The following is an 18,921-nucleotide window of genomic DNA, read 5'->3' as shown; positions in this document are numbered from 1 at the left end:
AGAGTTTTTTTTTCTAACCTAATACCCACAATTCCCATGGGTTAGGTGCCCCACTTCATGCTACCACAGCTTGAAAGGACTCATTTTGTTTATTTATATATACCCCGGAGTCTGACAAATTGTAGGGACATAATAAACATCTTACAAACAATGAAGGAAAATATTTAATTTCAGTCATTAGTCTTAAAAAAATAATAAGTTCCTTAAAACCAGTGTAGAGGGCTTCCTCAGAACTCAAATACCTAAACCATAAAATTCCCAGGAAGCCCTTGAAAATTTAACTTAGATAAATGATTTAATATGAAGAATAGAGACACTCTGTTAATTCCTGGAAAAGCATGTAGTGCACACAGACATTTTGTAAAATTCTAATGACATATATGGAAATTATGTTTACCTGTCTTGAAATTTGTCGACAAACTCCAGAATATACTTTATCATCAATGGAAGTATTCTTATAACACTGCTATAATTACAATATTATCTCCAGACTAATTAGGTATGGACTGGCCCTTTATTGCTTTAAGCGTGGACTTTATGACATAGGCTAGCTTAAGACTTAGACTGTTTATAGTAAGGTTTTTCTGCAAGGAGAAAAAATGTTTTGTTTACCACATACTTGTACTTTCCTTTCAAACAATATAGTTTACTCGTACCTTTTCAGATTATCCTTCAAACATTCAAGCAGAGTAATTCAAAAAAACTTGAAAACCAAGTTTGCCTCTTCTGATTTACATTGCCGGAAAACAATCTCAGATTCAGAACCTAAATATTCTATTTAATTTCTGGGAGGCGGAAGTAAGACTTAAAAACCACTCCTGCCTGTAAAAAACGATGTTGCAGTCTTAACTGTCTTCATTGTGGTAGAAAGACACACTGAGGACAAAAAAGGGAAGTCAAATTTCTGATCTTAATGGCTGATTGCTTTGAAGTAATGAAATAAAATATGAGAAGGCCTATTATGTATTGGTGTGACTAGTAACAAAGAAATGATAGTTTAGTATTTAACTATTTAACTATTTAAATTTCTAAATGCCTAAAAACTAATTGGAACAATTATGATGGGCACTGGGTATTGTATGTTAAGTGATAAATCACTAAACAACAACAACAACAGAAACTAATTGGAACGAAGGTGTTAAGAGCTGTGTGCAAATCTGGAAAGCTTGGAGTTAGGAATATAAAAAATAGGGGAAAATGGGTAAAATCTGACTTTTATAACATACTATATGCTTTTGGAATTTAGAAGTTTTAATGACTTTTCTTGCTCTATGCTTAGATTCCATGGGTAATATTTCAAAAGTAAATACAGATGTAATTTGAAATAATAAGCAGTCACATCAAATAAAGTTTTGAAAAGTAAAGAAAAAGAAATAAATTTGAAGACAGCAAAAGAGAAACTATACCTTGAATGTGAGGGGAAAAAAAATTCAAATAACAGTATGTTTTTCATCAGAAAACCATGGAGGCAAGAATGAAGTGACACAACATTTTTCAAATGCTAACAGAAAGGAATTATCAGTTCTGAATCTTCTATCTAGCAAAAATATCCTTCAGGAATGAAGGGAAATTAGACATTCTCAGATGAAGGAAAACTAAGAGAATTTGTCCCTGATAGACCTTACTTAAAAGAAAGGGAAAAAAAGGAAATTCTTTAAACAGAAAGAAAAGAATACAATAAAGAAAGCATTTTAAAACATTTTAAGAGAAGGAAGAGGGAATAATGAAAAAAAGTGAATATAAAAAACATTTTCCTTCTCCTCTTGAGTATTTTGAATTATATTTGACAGAGCACAAAATGTAACACTATCTGATACAGATATCAATACCTGTAAGGGAATGTTTAAGACAATTATATTATGAAGAATGGAAGACTAAGGGACTTAAAAGGAGATGAAATTTCTACACATCATGTGAATTAATAAAATGTCAACACCAGTACTCCTTTGTGGTGATGGGATAATTCTTAATCTTGATTGAAGTGGTGGTTAGAAGAATCTATATATGTGTGTGTGTTAAAGTAACATAGAAGTCTACACACACACTGTATCAATATGAATTCCTTGTTTTGTTTTTGCCTATAGTCATACAAGATGTAATTATTAGGGGGCTGAGTGAAGGGTATATGGAACCCCTATATACTATCTTTGCAGCTTCCAAGAAATCTGTATTTATCTCAAAATGAAAAGTTATAATACACACACATACATACATACACTCGCTGGGAAAAACAAAGAATGTTGGTTTGAAAAGACTTGTTTCTTAGTGCACCATTTCTTAAGCCATCATTCAATTCAGAATGAGTCTCGATGTCAGATTTTCCAAAAGTTCAGATTCTATAAATAGATTTTATTTATTTTTTAATAGATTTTTTAAAAAATCATTGTACAACTAACCTTTAAGCCCAGTAATATGTTAAAAAAATTGACCGGAAAAGTCTGAGTTCCATCTTCCAAATTATTTTGAAATGGGTGCTCAAATACAAATCAACTGAAGGAAAGAATCATCCACACAGTGATAGGAAGTAAACCAACATACGATCTATTGTTTAAGGAAAAAAAAATTCTAATTTTGAAATATTAGGAACTAAGGACCTGTTTTGTTTTGAAAATTTTTTATTTTGAAATAATTCTAGATTCACAGGAATTTGCAAAGCTACGTATGGACATGTTTCATGCACCACAGCCTCTGCCAATGTCAGTCTCTTGCACAACAATAGTTCACTGTCACAGCCAAGAAATTGACAATAATAGAACCTATAGAAGTTATTCAGATTTCAATGGTTATAAATGATCTCATGTGTGTGTATGTGTGTATGGCTCTATTCAATTTCATTGTATGTATAGCATTGTGTCACCACCTCCATGATAAAGAGAAAAGGGTTGAAGAATGGATGTGGCTTATATAAAGGAGTTAAAAGAGAGAGTCTTACGGTGATAGCACAGTTGAATGAATTCTTTTTTTAACATAAAATGTAGAATTTGTTTCTACTTAAAATCTTTAAAATTTATTTAGAGTAAGGTTTATACTGTGGCCTCTGAGGTGAAATCCTGCATAAATAAAATTAAAATAAACAGGCAAGAAAGTGATGAATTTAAAAGAATAATTTATTAAAATTGCAGTCTACCGTTCTCTTTTCAGATTGCCTTACCATTTAAATTTAAGTGTCCAGGGGGAAAAAAGTATTTGACGACAAATAGAATTCAAATGACCTCTTGTGTTCGTTAACCCTATTAATTGCTTCAACATCCAAGTGCCTGCATTTACTGGCACAGAAAGTTCCTGTTATTTATTGCCATTTATTGTGGAAGACCTTTGTTCTTTGTGTTCCTCAGCTCTGTTATTTTTAAGAGCCAGGAACTCTGACAGCTGCTGCCAGCCCTGTGCAGTTTGTTTAAAACAATAGGGAAAATTGCCTAGCAACCTCACATCCAGCTTCTGGTACCCTCATGGAGATCACATTCCGCAAACATTCTGCTCATCTCCATAAGCTCACAGGGGAACACCACACACACACACACACACACACACACACACACACACACACCCTACAATCAAAACTAGATTGACATTCACTTTTCTAAAAGATTAGGTGCAGATAAAAGCTAGGTGGTGGTTATTAACAATGAAGACATCACATAGAGATTTATAGAAATGAGTTACAGATTTTATTGTTAAAAGTATACTTTTTAAAAGGTAAGTGTGCAGCTTCCATTGCTAAGATGGGATAAACATGGTGTGTATACTTTACTAAATCTATAATGCCTTAGAACTAGTAGTATTGACAAAGTCGAGGGAGATACAAGTTTATTTTGAATCAATTTCAGCACGACAGCATGACAGAGAAATTAAACTAATACTGTTTGAATCTTGGTAATAGCCAGAATGTTAGGCTGCTCCTTCTATACTCTTATTTACCAAGTGATTATGATGTTAAAAATGTTCTTGGATTCTGTGAGATCACTATACTGAAGGGTTAGAAGGCTGGACTTAACTCTGGAATTGGGTTTGCTCGTCTTGTTTTCCCTATCTATATTGATCTGAACAATCACTTGATTACTTTATGCCAGTATCCTCATCTGCAAAATAGGAACTTCAACTAAATGATCACTAAAGTCTCCTCTCATCTAACACTTCACAATTCTACAAATGGCATTGATTTTCTGTAAGACTTTTTAGAGAGAATAGTACGAAGGAGAAAATGGTTATTGCAGATAGTTTTGCTTTGTTTTGTGTTCTTCTTATTTAACTATGCCATCAGACCAAATATTATTATCGATAAAACCAGAAGAGAAAAATGGGTCAGATGCCCACAAATACCTACATGATCTTGGTAAGATGTCATGAGTACATACATGCACAGCTATTCCATATAATAATATAAGTTATATATCAACTTCCTACAAAGTTTGGGGAAATGATTTAAGGTCAAAGCAGAGGTCAAAAACTACAGTCTGTGGACCAGTCCCATCCTGCTACTTAATTGGTAAATAAAGATTTCTTGGAACATGCACACTCATGCTTTTGCTTATTGTCAAGGGCTGCTTTTCTGCTACAATGGAAGAGCTACACAGTAATAAAAGAAGTCATATGTCCCCTAAAGCTGAAATATTTACTATTTGGTTCTTTACAGAAAAAGTTTGTTGATCCCTGTTGTAATGTATGAGAAACTTTACTATATTTATTAGACTTAAAATTGGTCACCTCAACCAGACTGTGTACATATCAACGAAAAACAAATTTTTGTAAATATTAAACTGTAGAATTCAAGGTTCTGGGTACTCTACTGTTTCAGGAGAGGAAACAGTTAAAAAGAAATTAAAGACTGAATTTGATTGAAGAGGACAGATACATGTTTGTCATTAATTTCTCAAATGAGTAATTATATTTGGGTTTACTCATATATTTATAGCTAAATATTTAAAAACTGTTTGGAAGCATCAAAGTTACTACATTTGAAACGTAATATCTATGCCGAGGATGCGATATGAAAATTTGGAGCTCCTTAAAAAATATGCTAATCCTAAAGAAAATGTGGAATTCAAGGGCCTGGACTTCCTCCATATCATTGATATTGATAAAATTCACTGTCATGGTTGTAAATGTATACATCAGCAGTGTACGGCTTTACACACTGCAATACACTTTGCATATGCCTTACTATGATTGGATCAGTATCATTTGATTTCTCAATCATAGATTATTCATTCTGAAGTAGTTAACAGAATATTTAAAATGGAAACAGAAAAATATTGAATCAATGGAGAAAGGAATGTTTTTCTTTCTTGTTTCTTCCTTGTCTTTAAGCTTTTCTACCCAACACCCAAAATAGCAAATTACAGGGAGATAGAGTTGAATCTTGCTGGGAACTTCCTCAACACATGGGTAATTTTTTGTTCTTTGAGATATAATGTAGGTTAATGGTTCATCTCCTGATGCTCTAAGAATCCTGACATTTAATAAAAAGAGTCATCACTGAGTAACAGCTACACCCCCATTCCGTTACCCTGGAATCAGAACATGGTAATAGACCAAAGAAGAGTGGACCGCATCTATCTTTTTTCACCAACTGACAGCTATGGTGAGACCTCCCAGGCCATCCAGCCACTGCCCAAAATTCCTGCTGCCATGAGAAGTGATGCTGTCATGCAAGATGACAAACTTCCTAAGAGCCTGCTACAAAAGGAGAAGAGTGGTAATAGAGGGATTCAAAGTAAAGGAAGGAAAAAAGGATGAACGATGGAAGGAACAGCATTGAGCTATACAAGTAGAGAGGAACTGAAGAAAAGCTCCAATTTTTAGTTATGGTCTCCATGTAAAAATACTCTTGATTAGAGTAGTGGGAGGAAATGGCAATGAATCAACAGGAAAATTAAAGAAATCCATGGATTTTGCTCGATGATAAAAGGCTCATTTCGGTATCCAGTTACCACTTGGTTTCTGCTATGGCTAGGCTTATTTATTCAGCTCTAATTTTTTATTATTTTTTTAAAATTTTACTTATTTATAATATTATTTATCAGCTTCCCTGCAGGGACCCTGATGTGGAACTTGATCCCATGACCCTGGATCTACCACTGAGCCACCCAGGCATCCCTATCATTTTTTATTCTTTGGCCTTGTTTCTAGTCACGTGTTCTGCTTATCAGCCTCCACAGGTCAGGCTTTGGTAACTATGGAGATCCCCAAACCCGAATCCCTTTTTCTGCCTTCATTGGGTCAACACAGTCTCTGTGCTGGTAAACACTTAGCACCCCATTTTCCTCTTAGATCTCGTTCCCTCTTCTACTAATAACAGTCACATTATCTGGAGACTAATGTCCTGAATCTCATGCTCTTTTGCTTTTGGATCTGCTACTTGCCCATGAATTTTTCTGATTCTGATTTTGCCCAATGACCCAGATTCTGCATCCAGACTGCACGTGTTTTGCTTCTGCTGCCATCTACCGGGAAGTCGACTCCTTTATGTCAGAGCCCTGCTGACAACTTGCCTACCAGATTTTCAGGCATCTATCGCCCAGAGCCGAATCAGTTCCTACCCAAGTTGGTAGGTCTGCTCCCCTATCTCAGTTGTCTGCCGATGCTGTCAGCATCTGGGGGAAAGAATACTAGAAATCACTGAAATGCAAATGGCAGCATAAATGAGAAGATAAATTTGTTTTCACTTTCTGTTAATTTGATTTCCAGTGTGTTTTCCCACGTGTGTATTTTGTCACCTCTCCAAAGACCTGCCTATCTGGTCACAGAAAGTTTGCTAATATTAGGCTGATATTGGTAAAGAGGCCAATTTCTATGCAGAGTCCATATAAAAGAAGCAAGTTAACACTGGCATTTCTCCTGGACAGACTTCACATTTAACTGTGCCACCACCATTATTCAGCAGTGTTACTGAGAAAAAGTTACGTAACTAATTCTGAGTCTCAGTTCCGTATCTTTAATATCGTGGCAATACTACTATCAACCTAATAAAATCTGTGAAAAATAAGAAAAGAATTCGTGCAAAGTGCTTATCTCAGTGCCAGGTAAATAGAATTCATAGATGGTGCAGTTCCACACATACCAAAGACAGAATGCGTGAGGTCAAATTACAGCGAAATGAAAACACTTCTTTTTCTCTTTTTCTAAAACACAGTTCTAGTCTATAACATCATCTTCGTCTTTATCTCTCTTTCTTGCCTAGAAGAATTCTTTGTCCACACAGGATAATTCATATGTTGTTGCCTAACTGCACACCTGTCAAAGGAAGAAATAGAATATAAAAGGAAAGTGAAAGGAACTCTAAAATTCTCTAATGCGGAGGGAATAATTATGTATTTTTTGTAACCAATCATACGCAATTTAAGGGAACTTGCATTGCAATGATTTATACTTTACCTCTCAGTTTTTATTTTAAGATTTAAAGAACTATGTTTAAATCATAAGAGAAATAGTTGATCAAGTTGAAAGAAGCTATTTTGTAAGAGATGCTCATTAATGGACTTTTAACCCAACACTTGTCAGCAATGTTGTTCTTTCTATTTCTTTGAGGAACTTACTGCTAATAGTGCATCTAATAGTGCATGATAAATAGAATATATCTACAATTGAAAAAGAAATTCTTGCATATTGAATTGCTTTCTGGTACTTATCTGACCTACGCCCTCATAAAAAGTTCCTATTGAACATCTGCCAACATGGGCCATGACTAACTTCATGGAAAAGAAGTTAATTTACTCTTGCAATCCCAATATATTAATAAAACTTGTCAACAAAAAAATGGCAAGGTGGCAAGTCCTACCCTGATGGTTCAGACTCAGAATTTAGTGGCAGTTTTTCTTCTAAATATAAACAAATTGAATAAGTTTAAAGGCTGTGAAATAAGAAAAGCATTGCATGTTAAGGTTTGTGTTTACCTTGAAACCTGAAATTTTCAAAACCTATTCACTTAGTTATCTTTAGAACTGTTGAAGAAACAATGATGATAGTCCATACCCTTCCAGTAAGAACAAGAGTTAACAGCATGTATTACTGTGCAGAAAGGAAAGGAATAAAATCTTGATCATCAATTCTTACAAATTATTTTGTCCTCAACATTCCGTTGAATGCTCTAGTTCCAATGCTTTAATCTGCTCAGGCTGCCATCATGAAATAGCATAGACTGACTGGCTGGCTTAAGCAACAGACATTTATTTCTCACATCTTTCGAGGCTGGGAAGTCCAAGATCAAGGTGCCAGCTAATTTGATTGTTGGTGAGAGCTCTGTCTTGGCTTGCAGGTGGTCTCCTTTTTGCTGTGTCTTCATGTGGACAATAGAAAAAGAGGGAGCTTTGGTGTCTCTTCTGATAAGGACATTAATCCTATCAAATTAGACTCTTACCTTGATGACCTCATTTAACCCTAATTACCTCCCATGGGTCCTATCTCCAAATATACTCACAATGGGGCTTAGGGCTTTCAAAATATGAATTGTGGGGTGCACAATCTGGTCCATATCACTCAATCTGCGATAGTCTAAAATGATCATGAATTTAAGTTCCATTAATATGTGGGAAGTTGTCAGAGCATTAAACTACTCAAGCCTAAGTCTTCTAAACCTCAGTGTCTGAATAACACCATCTTTACTTACTGTTTTTTGTTAACAACTGACTTTGTGGTTGTTATTGGTAGGAGAGTCAACCAAGTCAATTTCAACAATGTAAAGCTTGGTTTTTCATTCATATAGTTAATTAGATACCAAACTGCTAATCTCATCTTGTGGGTTGCCATGTTATCTCCTCTTCCATTTTTTATTCTTATTACAATTCCTCCTATTGTTAAGTGAATAAAATATTTTCTGCTTCCAAAGGAAAGAGATATAAAAGATTCTCAAACTATTTTATTTTCTTTTAGTAGTAAATTGCTTGTATGTGACTTACTATCAATTATCTTCCCTTAAGGAATGTTTGAGCATCTGAAGTGCTGCTCTAGTTCCCAGGATTGCTGTCTAAATGATGCTCATTGGTGTTCACAACTCCTTATCTGGGTAGCACTTGTCACTCAGTGCCAGGGGAGTGGTTTTGCAACAATATCATTTGTAACTATGGACAGAACCTTCTTTGTTTCTTCTTAAATTTTATATCGATCTTGTCTTGCCTGTGTATTGGAATGAAGTTTAACATAAAGATGGAAGGAGTTCAAATGCAATCTGAAAATAGTACTGGCAAACAGCTTTGTGACTTACTGCTTAAAGTCAGCATACATTTATTTAAGATACTGAATTAAACCCAAGAAAAGACATCCTGTAAAACTGGAAGGTAAAAAAAAAATAAATAAATGAAATAAATTAATTAATTACAAATAAAAATATATTTACATCTGTTAGAAAGTCTGAACCATAATGTTTTATAAATATTTATTTCTCTAACTCAATTTCATCTTTTAAATGAAACTTCTTTTAGAAACACATTGCCTATCTTGGTTCCAATTAAATTTATCCCTAGAATTAGAGTTTCTTCTACTATGAGCTGTATATATCACTCTGCTGAAGTCCATGAAAATAATAAACTTACCTCTGTTGTGAAGAATCACTGTCTATGGTGTAGGCAGAGATTTGGGGGTTACAGGTTATTGAGAAAAGTATAAAAAAAAATCTCAGGATGTTTCCAGGTATTCTTATGCAAGAGAGATGGCTCCATGGTATTCTGTGGATTGGGGTCCTTAAGTCTCTTCCTATCAAGCATTGAACATAAGGAATTAACAGACAACATTAAATCACACCAAAACTTTTCCTTAAAGGAGAAAGCTCTATGTTAAAGAAGGTAAATGTGTATTGAAAAGTAGAAACCAAAACAAGTGCGTGAAATCTAAAATTTATTTTCATCTTATCTAATAATAAACATTTTTTCTTAATATTAAAATATACTTACGGTAAAAGAAAAGTACTTGTAAGGAATAAACCATGAGGGATCCCTGGGTGGCGCAGCGGTTTGGTGCCTGCCTTTGGCCCAGGGCCCGATCCTGGAGACCCGGGATCGAATCCCACGTCGGGCTCCCGGTGCATGGAGCCTGCTTCTCCCTCTGCCTGTGTCTCTGCCTCTCTCTCTCTCTCTGTGACTATCATAAATAAATAAAAATTTAAAAAAATTTTTTTTAAACCATGAATCCACAGAAATATGAAATATTTGTCTACTTGATAAAGACCTATAGAAAAGAATTTTCAAATATTAGATTGATCATTTCTTTTCAAATAGCTTACTAAATTAAACTTTTAATTTAGTTAAGCAATGTTTAGAAACCATAAAGTATAAAATATGAAAAAAATAACGTTTCAGGGGCACCTGAGGGGCTCAGTCAGTTGTGCTTCTGCTTTCAGCTCAGGTCATGATCTCAGAATCCTTAGATGGAGCCCTGCATCCAGCTCCCTGCTCAGCGGGGAGCCTGCTTTTCCATTTACCTCTGCCTTTCCCATGCCTGTGATCTCTTTCTCTCAATCTCTGTCAAATAAATAAATAAAATCTTAAAAAAAGAAAAAAAGAAAAGAAAAGAAGAAAAGAAAAGAAAAGAACAGAAAAGAAAAGAAAAGAAAAGAAAAGAAAAGAAAAGAAAAGAATAACTTTTTGGAGGTTTGCTGAATAATAGATGGAATTACAGGTAATTCCACAGATAAATGTGGAAAAGTTGGCCAAGATGCTGTTGGCACTTTAGGCTTATTAAAAACGTTTAAAGGAATGTCAATGTGAAAAAAAGAAAAAAAGAAGAAAGGATGAAAGAAAGAAAGAGAAAGAAAGAAAGAAAAAGAAAGAGAAAGAAAGAAAGAAAGAAAGAAAGAAAGAAAGAAAGAAAGAAAGGAAAGAAAGAAGAAAAGGAAGAAAGAAAGAAGAAAAAGAAAGAAAGAAAGAAAGAAAGAAAGAAAGAAAGAAAGAAAGAAAGAAAAAAGAAGAAAGAAAAAAAGAAAGAAGAAAAAAGAAAGAAAGAAAGAAAGAAAGAAAGAAAAAGAAAGAAAGGAAGAAAGAAAGAAAGAAGAAAGAAAGAAAGAAAGAAAGAAAGAAAGAAAGAAAGAAAGAAAAAGAAAGAAAGAAAGAAAGAAAATGGTAAAATCATTTATTTGATCTCTTGCTTGGTGGGAGTGTGAACATTAGATCTTGTAGGCATCAGATGAGAATGAGGTTGATTTAGGGCTTTGAAGTGAAACAGTATCTCCAGACAGTCACTCCATGGTAGCCACAAATCCAAGAGTGAACTCAATAAAACAGTGTGGATAAGGATATATATTATGTGGAGGATCTAGAAAAGATAATATCAGAATATTTGAGCAAGGACTCAAATAGGCAAGTCCTCATAGGCAAGGACTTACCATGTGGAGAACAGGATGATGCAAAAGTAGATGCCAAGAAAAAAGTTAAAAGGAAATAGAGAATATAAAAGTATTTCTGGGCCTATCCAGTAGGAAGAAACTCAATCATGGAGAATAGCATGGTGTTTAAAAATGATTAAAACTTTTATTGCAAAATGTCAAACACCAGCCATCAATAAATTATGGCTAATTAAAGAAAATGCTTCTATGAAAAACAACATTGGCTCTTTTATATTATAATATGACATTTAATTTACATTAACAATGTATTTACTATAATATTTTAAATTTAATGTCTGGTATTTGAATCCTTAATGTTGTATGATGTTGCCATAATGTTTCCTCTTCCTAGAATACAGAGGAGCTACAGTTAAAAAGAAAACTGAAAGTGGTCAGAACAGAATGAATAAAACCGGTTAGATCATTCACATACAGGTTCACTAAAGCTATGTTTTCCCTGTTGCTTGCTGGACTAACGTAATCTGTCATGGCAGCAAGGAGGTCTCTAAGTAAGACATTCACATTCCTTTCTAATGAGTCAACTTTCCGCCCTATAGCAATATCAGATGTCTTTTAAATCAAGCAAAGAGAAGCTATATGCTAGAGGAAATGACCTGCAGTGCCTTGAGTTTATCATGGGTTTAACCCTTTGGTCCTTTTATAACTACACTGGGAGCAGTTAGTGATACTACCACTGCGTTTGATCTAACATTCTGAATCAAGAAACTAAAATGAGTTTGGAAGCAATATACTTAAAAAGCTGGAAGGTTGGTGCTTATAAGTAGACACAATATTGATGCTTACAAGATTCTTAAGTATGTCATTAATAGTTACTTCAAAATTATTGAAGTTGGTTAACTGGTTAACATAAAGAAACTTAATGTTCTACCCTTAAATGTCTTTTGTTTGAATCTTTACTTCTGAAACACTGTCCAATTTGTGCTAATTAACTTTTCTTTTTATTATTTATATATTTTTGTGAAATTACTTTGTCTCATACACGAGAAAATTCTTTTTTTTTTTAAGAAAATTATTTCTTTAAGTGATTTGCTCCTATTAGCATGGGAATTGTTTTACCATCTTGCATATACAACTTGCTTCCTTACAAAACAAAATGGGAAATTTTGTGATGGTGTCTGTTATTTCAGGCCTTGGCTATGCAGCATGCTATCCTGAGATCATACAGTGACAGAAGGGGAAAAAAAAAAAGAAGAAAGAAAAAAGAAAAAAGAAGGGAAAAGCAAATGTGCATGAGAATGTGTCTCCATAAACATACAATAAACCCTCAAGAGTTAAAAATCAAATAATGAGCTTGATTATTATTTCCCCTTTGGTCTCAGTTGAATCAACGTTAGCCTGTTGACTGAGGTAGACACACGGCAAGTCACAGTCAACAGTCTATTTGGCTCTCTAGAGAATCATCATCTCTGGTTCAGATCATATCCATTGGTTTATATGACTCAGTCCTACTTCAGTAAGTGCTAATCTAATTTAAACCCAGACAAGAGAGTTCTTCCAAAAAAGATAATGGCACAAATATTCTTTCCCCCATCCTACACAGTACTTTTTACTGTCTTTGCTAAATTATATGAATAATAAAGTTTAGTGTCTCCAGCGTTCATTTTTTATTAATATTTACAGATCCTTCATTAGTTGTACTTGGAGTAACAGTAGGCCTTACTAAAAGTTCGAATTCTGAGGTAGATCGTTCATATATGAGAATTCTAATTTAAAGTGTCCGTATTGGAGTCATTGAAACTGTTTACCAATATTCTGTTCTCTCATTCCTGGGGCACCTGGCAGCATTGTGCTTCTTTACTTACATAGATGTTGTCATTTAACTTGTTTCGGCCAGTGAAATGTGAGCAGGAGTGAACTGTCTGACTTTCCGATGGAAGCTTTATGAGCCAGCCTGTCTCCATCATGTCCACTTTTCTCTCTGCTTCCATGACTATCAGAATCCCATCAGCATGGATCCTGGAGTGAAGGCAATAGACACAGGGCAGACAGATAACATGAATGAAAGTTAACTTTATTATTTTTTAACGCACTGAGATTTAGGGGTTCATGGAACCTGGCTGCATTGACTGACATACTTGAAGAACTACCAAAATTGAAGTCCATTTCCAGATTAAGAAAACATTTGGATTAGAAAAATATAATAATATAAACAAAGTCTCTAAAATATGTAAATTCGATCCTCCTCATAGAGAAATTCTAGAAACAATACTTTCCATACTGATTTGTTTATGACCAGATACAGGCTCAGCCATGTGAAATTGCCTGTATTTGACCAGTTTTTAATGTAAAAATGGCAACCTCACATGGTTTAACCTAATAAATGTCCTGACGATACTACATTGTTTTGTGTATCTAAGGGAACCACACATTGTGTTTTAATAACTTGATTGCTGAATAGAAATAAGATTACTCACATTTAGTATTTGCTTAGAGCGTAATCTTGTTTCATTAATGCCTTATGTTTAGGACATTAAAAAGTTAGGCCAAATAACACAGTGTTATTAACAAACATTTCTCTTTTGCAGACATGATCTAATGCATTTTTAAAAGTTTTTGTTTTTTAACATGTTAACCGTTGCTTGCTTTAGGACACATTCTTGAGGTCATAGACAACATTTATCACACTTAAAATACTATGACACAGTCTATTTTGTTGGTTTTGAAGTTTTTGCCAATGAAAAATAAGATAACCAATTAGCCATTATGGCTTATTATGTTAAATTTGTCCACTAAAAGAGTTTTCAAAATGACTTAAATGCAATTTTTCATCCTCAGAGTGAGAGCATTTCCATTAAAAGACAACACACATGAAATATTTCACTATTACTCAGATTTTTAATTATTGAAATAATATTCCACTAGGGAAAACCCAAATCCACTACAGTGAAATACTCAAAAATGTTTCCCTAAGTTTACTCCTATTTGGATTCAGAAGTGTACCAAATTAAAGTCAATTTGAGGATCTAGTTCTAAAAAAAAAAAAAAAAGTGTGTGTGTGTTTTTTTTAAAGGGCTTTCTGGTTTAAAGAAATGAAGTTCAAGAATTATTTATAAAATGTCAGAATTTCCAAATGTAACTTCTCATAAAGCTCTTTGGATATCAAATGGATTCACCAAACATTTTGATGAGTTAAGTGTAAATGAATCAGTAACATAAGGATTAGATTTCTCTGCAAATACACAAGAACCTAAAAAATTAGGAAAAAGAGTGCCTTGGCAGAATTCATTTGGGTCTTGTCAAATCCAAAGAGTTTCAAAACTATGTTTCAAAGCTTTTTCTGAAACTGAAAACTCACTATTTTTGATAATCTATCGTTACAAATTCAAACTGAATATTGCTTCCAAGTTCTGTTGGTAATAAATAAATCGAAAGTGGCTAAGACCATGACCACAAATTCATTTTCATAAATAATTTTTATAGCATCAAGAGCTTCTTCAGATCATTTTTCTATAAATAATGTTCTCTAGAGTTATAAAAATTAAAACTTGAGAAAAGTGATCACAAGGTACAAACTTCCATTTAAAGATAAATGAGTGCTAAGGATGTAATGTCTGACATGATGACTATAGTTTACCCTGCTGTATGATACATGTGAAAATCGTTAAGGGAGAGATCTTAAACGTTCTCACCACGAGGACAATTTATTTCCTTTTTTCTTTTCTTTTCATTATGTCTGTATGAGATGATGAATGCCAACGAAACTTATTATGGTAATCATTTTGCAACATATGTAATTCAAACCATTATGCTGTATACCTTAAACTTACACAGCAATATGTCAATTTTTTCTCAATAAAACTGGGAAAAATATGGAAAAAAAAAAAACCTTGAATTTCAGCAAATAACAAAAGAAAACATGGAAAACAAATAACCTGGCTTCACCAGTTCTCTGTTACCAGTAACAAATTTTTCACAGTGTTTCAAGGCCAAAAGAAATCCTCAACAGTTTTACTTATTAAGTATCTGGGTCTACACAAGACAGTAAGCTGTAATATTCCAAAAATTTGGACTCTTTTCCTTTGGCGTCCAAAGACCACTGAAGGTCTTTGTGTTGTCATCGGCCACCCTCCACCCTGTGTTAAACTGTAAGAACAAGCCCTATCCAAAGTCTTGCTTCTGTAGAGGGGTCCCTTATACCAAGATCTGCATCTTTGACCTAGGGTGGAAGAAGGCAAAAGTGGATGAGTTCCCACTTTGGCCACATGGCCTCAGATGAATAGAAGCAGCTCTCCTCTGAAGCCCTGGAGGCTGACCTTATTTGTGCCAACAAGTCCATAGTGAAAAGCTGTGGCAAAGATGCTTTTCACAACAGAGTGCGGCTCTACCCCTTCCACGGCATCCATAGCAATAGGGTGTTGTGTTGTGCTGGAGCTGACAGGATCCAGACAGGTAGGCAGGGTGCCTTTGGAAAGCCCCAGGGCACAGTAGCCAGGGTCCACATTGGCCAAATCGTCATATCCATCTCTATCAAGTGCAGAACAAGGTGCATGTGATCGAGGCCCTATGCAGGGCCAAGTCCAAGTTCCTTGACCACCAGAAGATCCACATTTCCAAGAAATGGGGCTTTACCAAGTTCAATGCCCATGAATTTGAAGATGTAGCGACTGAAAAGCTGTTCATCTCAGATGGCTGTAGGGTCAAATATATCCCTAATTATGGCCCACTGGATGAATGGCCAGCTCTGAACTCATGAGAATCTTGGCACTGCCCCTGCCTATTCATGCCCATCAATAAATACTACTTCCTGTCAAAAAAAAAATCCAAAACTTTTATAGTCATATACAAAAACACAACATATAAACTTTTTTAAAGATTTTATTTATTCGTGGGAGACGGAGAGGCAAAGACACAGGCAGAGGGAAAAACAGGCTCCCTGCAAGGAGCCCAATGTGAGACTCCATCCTGGCCCTCGGGATCACACCCTGAGCTGAAGGCAGACACTCAACCACTGAGCTACCAGATGTCCCCACAAGATATAAATTTAAAAATAATATTTTATTTCATTCTTCAAAATTACAACTACTTATTAACAGGTTGTATGGGCCCAGTTGGGTACCACAAAACTTCTCAATCATTGAAATATCATTGATTTTGCCACCTCAATTCTTGTTCTGATTTTCTGATAGTATTTGACTTAAAAAAAAGAAAAGAAAACCCAGATTCATAAGTATATAACATCACTGAGAGCAATGTACATGATCTAACATTGAAACTGTGAACTACCTTGATCTAGTTAGCTCAGATGGTGTCCAAGAGATGTTGAGTGTTTCTACATTCAACAAAATATTCCATATCACCTCCATGACTTCACTATGACACTCCAGGGTGCCTCAAACACAGTTTAGGAGCTGTGGGTTTTAAGAATTTCATTCAGTTATCTTACAATCATTTCAGGATTTGAATAGCAATTTATTTATAACTAAGAAATATTGCCAACAGTGAAGTCTAATATTAAGAAAAACTCATTAGTTTTATTGAACCTTAGTAACAGTACTTTATAATGTATTATAATATGTTCTTATATTTAAAAATAGTTTTAACAAATTGAGAAAATAATAGTCATTGGAACTTACATTTTTCATAATAAACATAACAGAATTTACTTTGAAGGAATGTTAACTAAACATTCAATAGGGTTTTTCAGTTTTTTTTTAATTGAAAATATAGATATTATTGTTTTAGAAAGGAATTTCAGGATAAGATTTTTAAAAGGGAGAGCTGGTTTCACATTATCTTATTAAATTTTAAACAGTTTAACATTAGAACATAGTACATAGTATGGTAGGAAAAAAAAACAAAATAGCATTTGTTAATCTTGGGGTTCTATACATGAATTATGTCTAGAAATAAGTGGACTGATTTTGCTATTGGAGTAATCTACACAGAAGCCTCTCTGAGAAAATGCTATTAGACAGTGTTGATAGAACTAACAGAATTTGCTGACAAATTCAAAGTGGGAATGAGAAAAAAACAGTACTCAAGGATGACTTTTGGCCTGAACAACTAGAAGAACTGAATATACCGATCTAGGAAAATCATGAGGAAAGCAGGTTTGGAGAACACACCAGGAACTCTGTTTTAGAAATGTTAAGTTTGAGGTGGTTACTAGACATTAAATGGAGATCTCCAGTAGGCAGTCAGATACGGGAGTTCAGGTTGAAGGGAAAAGTCTAGGCCGGATAGCCCAAGCAAGTTTTACTTCGTGCAGGGACCCTTCTGAATACTTGCCTAACCCATCCAGTATTCACAACGACCTGATGAGCTAGTTACCATTACCCTCATTTTATAAAGAAATTCAGTCACAGAGAAACACCATTTCTAGTTAAATAGAAAGAACAAGAGTTTGAATTGTGAGAAGCTGTCTCCTCCGCTCCACAGAGGAAGTTGATCTGCAAAATAAAGCCAAGCAAAACCAAGAAGGGATGAGAGCTGAATAAAGGGAGAGGAAAGGGGAGAAAGGTGCTGATTCTTTTAGCATTCCTTTGGATTCTGTGAGCTAACCCAAGGATCATTCTTACCCAACCCTATGAGGCAATAAAGTCTCTTTTTGCTCAAGGCATTGCAACTTAAAAAGTCGTAAATGACACAATCGCTGAACATCTTGTTTCAAATGTAAAATACTGTAGGTTTTCTAAGAAAACACAGTAAATTTGCTAGTGCTAACCATATCTTAACATTGTCATTTATAAATTACACAATATTTCACTTTATTCATGAGATAGCTATTCCTAGGGATAATTCTAAAAACAAAACCTGTTCTTTCTCCTAGGTTGTATTTTAAATATAAACTGGATTATTATTTATAATGTTTTACCATTAAAATCATTTTAGTTTTTCTGACATAAATTTACGGAAGTGTAATTTACATTTATAAAAGGCAAGAATTGTGAGTTTGCCATTGGCGAAGTGAACATACCTATATGTTTGCCTTTTCATAAAGTTAATATACTCATGTATTCAACATACGTATCAAAAGCCGAAGAAGCCCCTCTTCTACAATACAATCATTAGCGCCTCTACTCCCAGGATTACTATTATCCTGACATCAATAACACTACATTTCCCCTGCCTATTTTAAAATTCCATATAAAAAGAATTATATAGAATATAGTTTTTTCCATCTGATTTCTTTTATTCAATATATTATTATGTATAGTTGTAGTTTGTGAATTCCCATGCTCTAGAGTATTCCTCTGCATGAATCCGCTGCAATCTGTTTATTAATTTGACCACCGGGTGTGCATTTTTTCCAGTATGTGTATTCTTGTCCATATGTTGGTGGGAACATATGTATACTTCTCCGCTAATTATATACTTTGGAATGAAATTTCTAGAGCATATTTATGTTATGCATATGTTCCATTTAGATAGATATCACTAAACAGTTTATTTTAATTTCAGTATAATTAACATAAGGGGTTATATTAGTTTCAGGTGTATAATATAGTGATTCAACAATGCCCTACGTGATAGGCATACTCTCAACCTCCTTCAGCTATTTCACCCATTCCTCCACCCACCTCCTTTCTGATAATCAGTTTGTTCTGTATAGTTAAGAGTCTGTTTTGTGATTTGTCTTTCTTTCTTTC

The 18,921-nt window shown here is 34.4% G+C and overlaps 1 pseudogene; it reads left to right on the top strand.

Annotated features, from left to right (window-relative positions):
- The first annotated feature begins 5,520 nt into the window (after window positions 1–5,520).
- Window positions 5,521–16,025, top strand: LOC112933445 (large ribosomal subunit protein uL16-like; annotated as a pseudogene).
- The last annotated feature ends 2,896 nt before the right edge of the window (window positions 16,026–18,921 follow it).

The sequence above is a fragment of the Vulpes vulpes genome, chromosome 10 (genome assembly GCF_048418805.1).
Source record: "Vulpes vulpes isolate BD-2025 chromosome 10, VulVul3, whole genome shotgun sequence".
Lineage (NCBI taxonomy): Eukaryota > Metazoa > Chordata > Mammalia > Carnivora > Canidae > Vulpes > Vulpes vulpes.
Note: the sequence above shows the minus strand (reverse complement) of the source record. Positions and strands in the feature narration are given on the sequence as shown.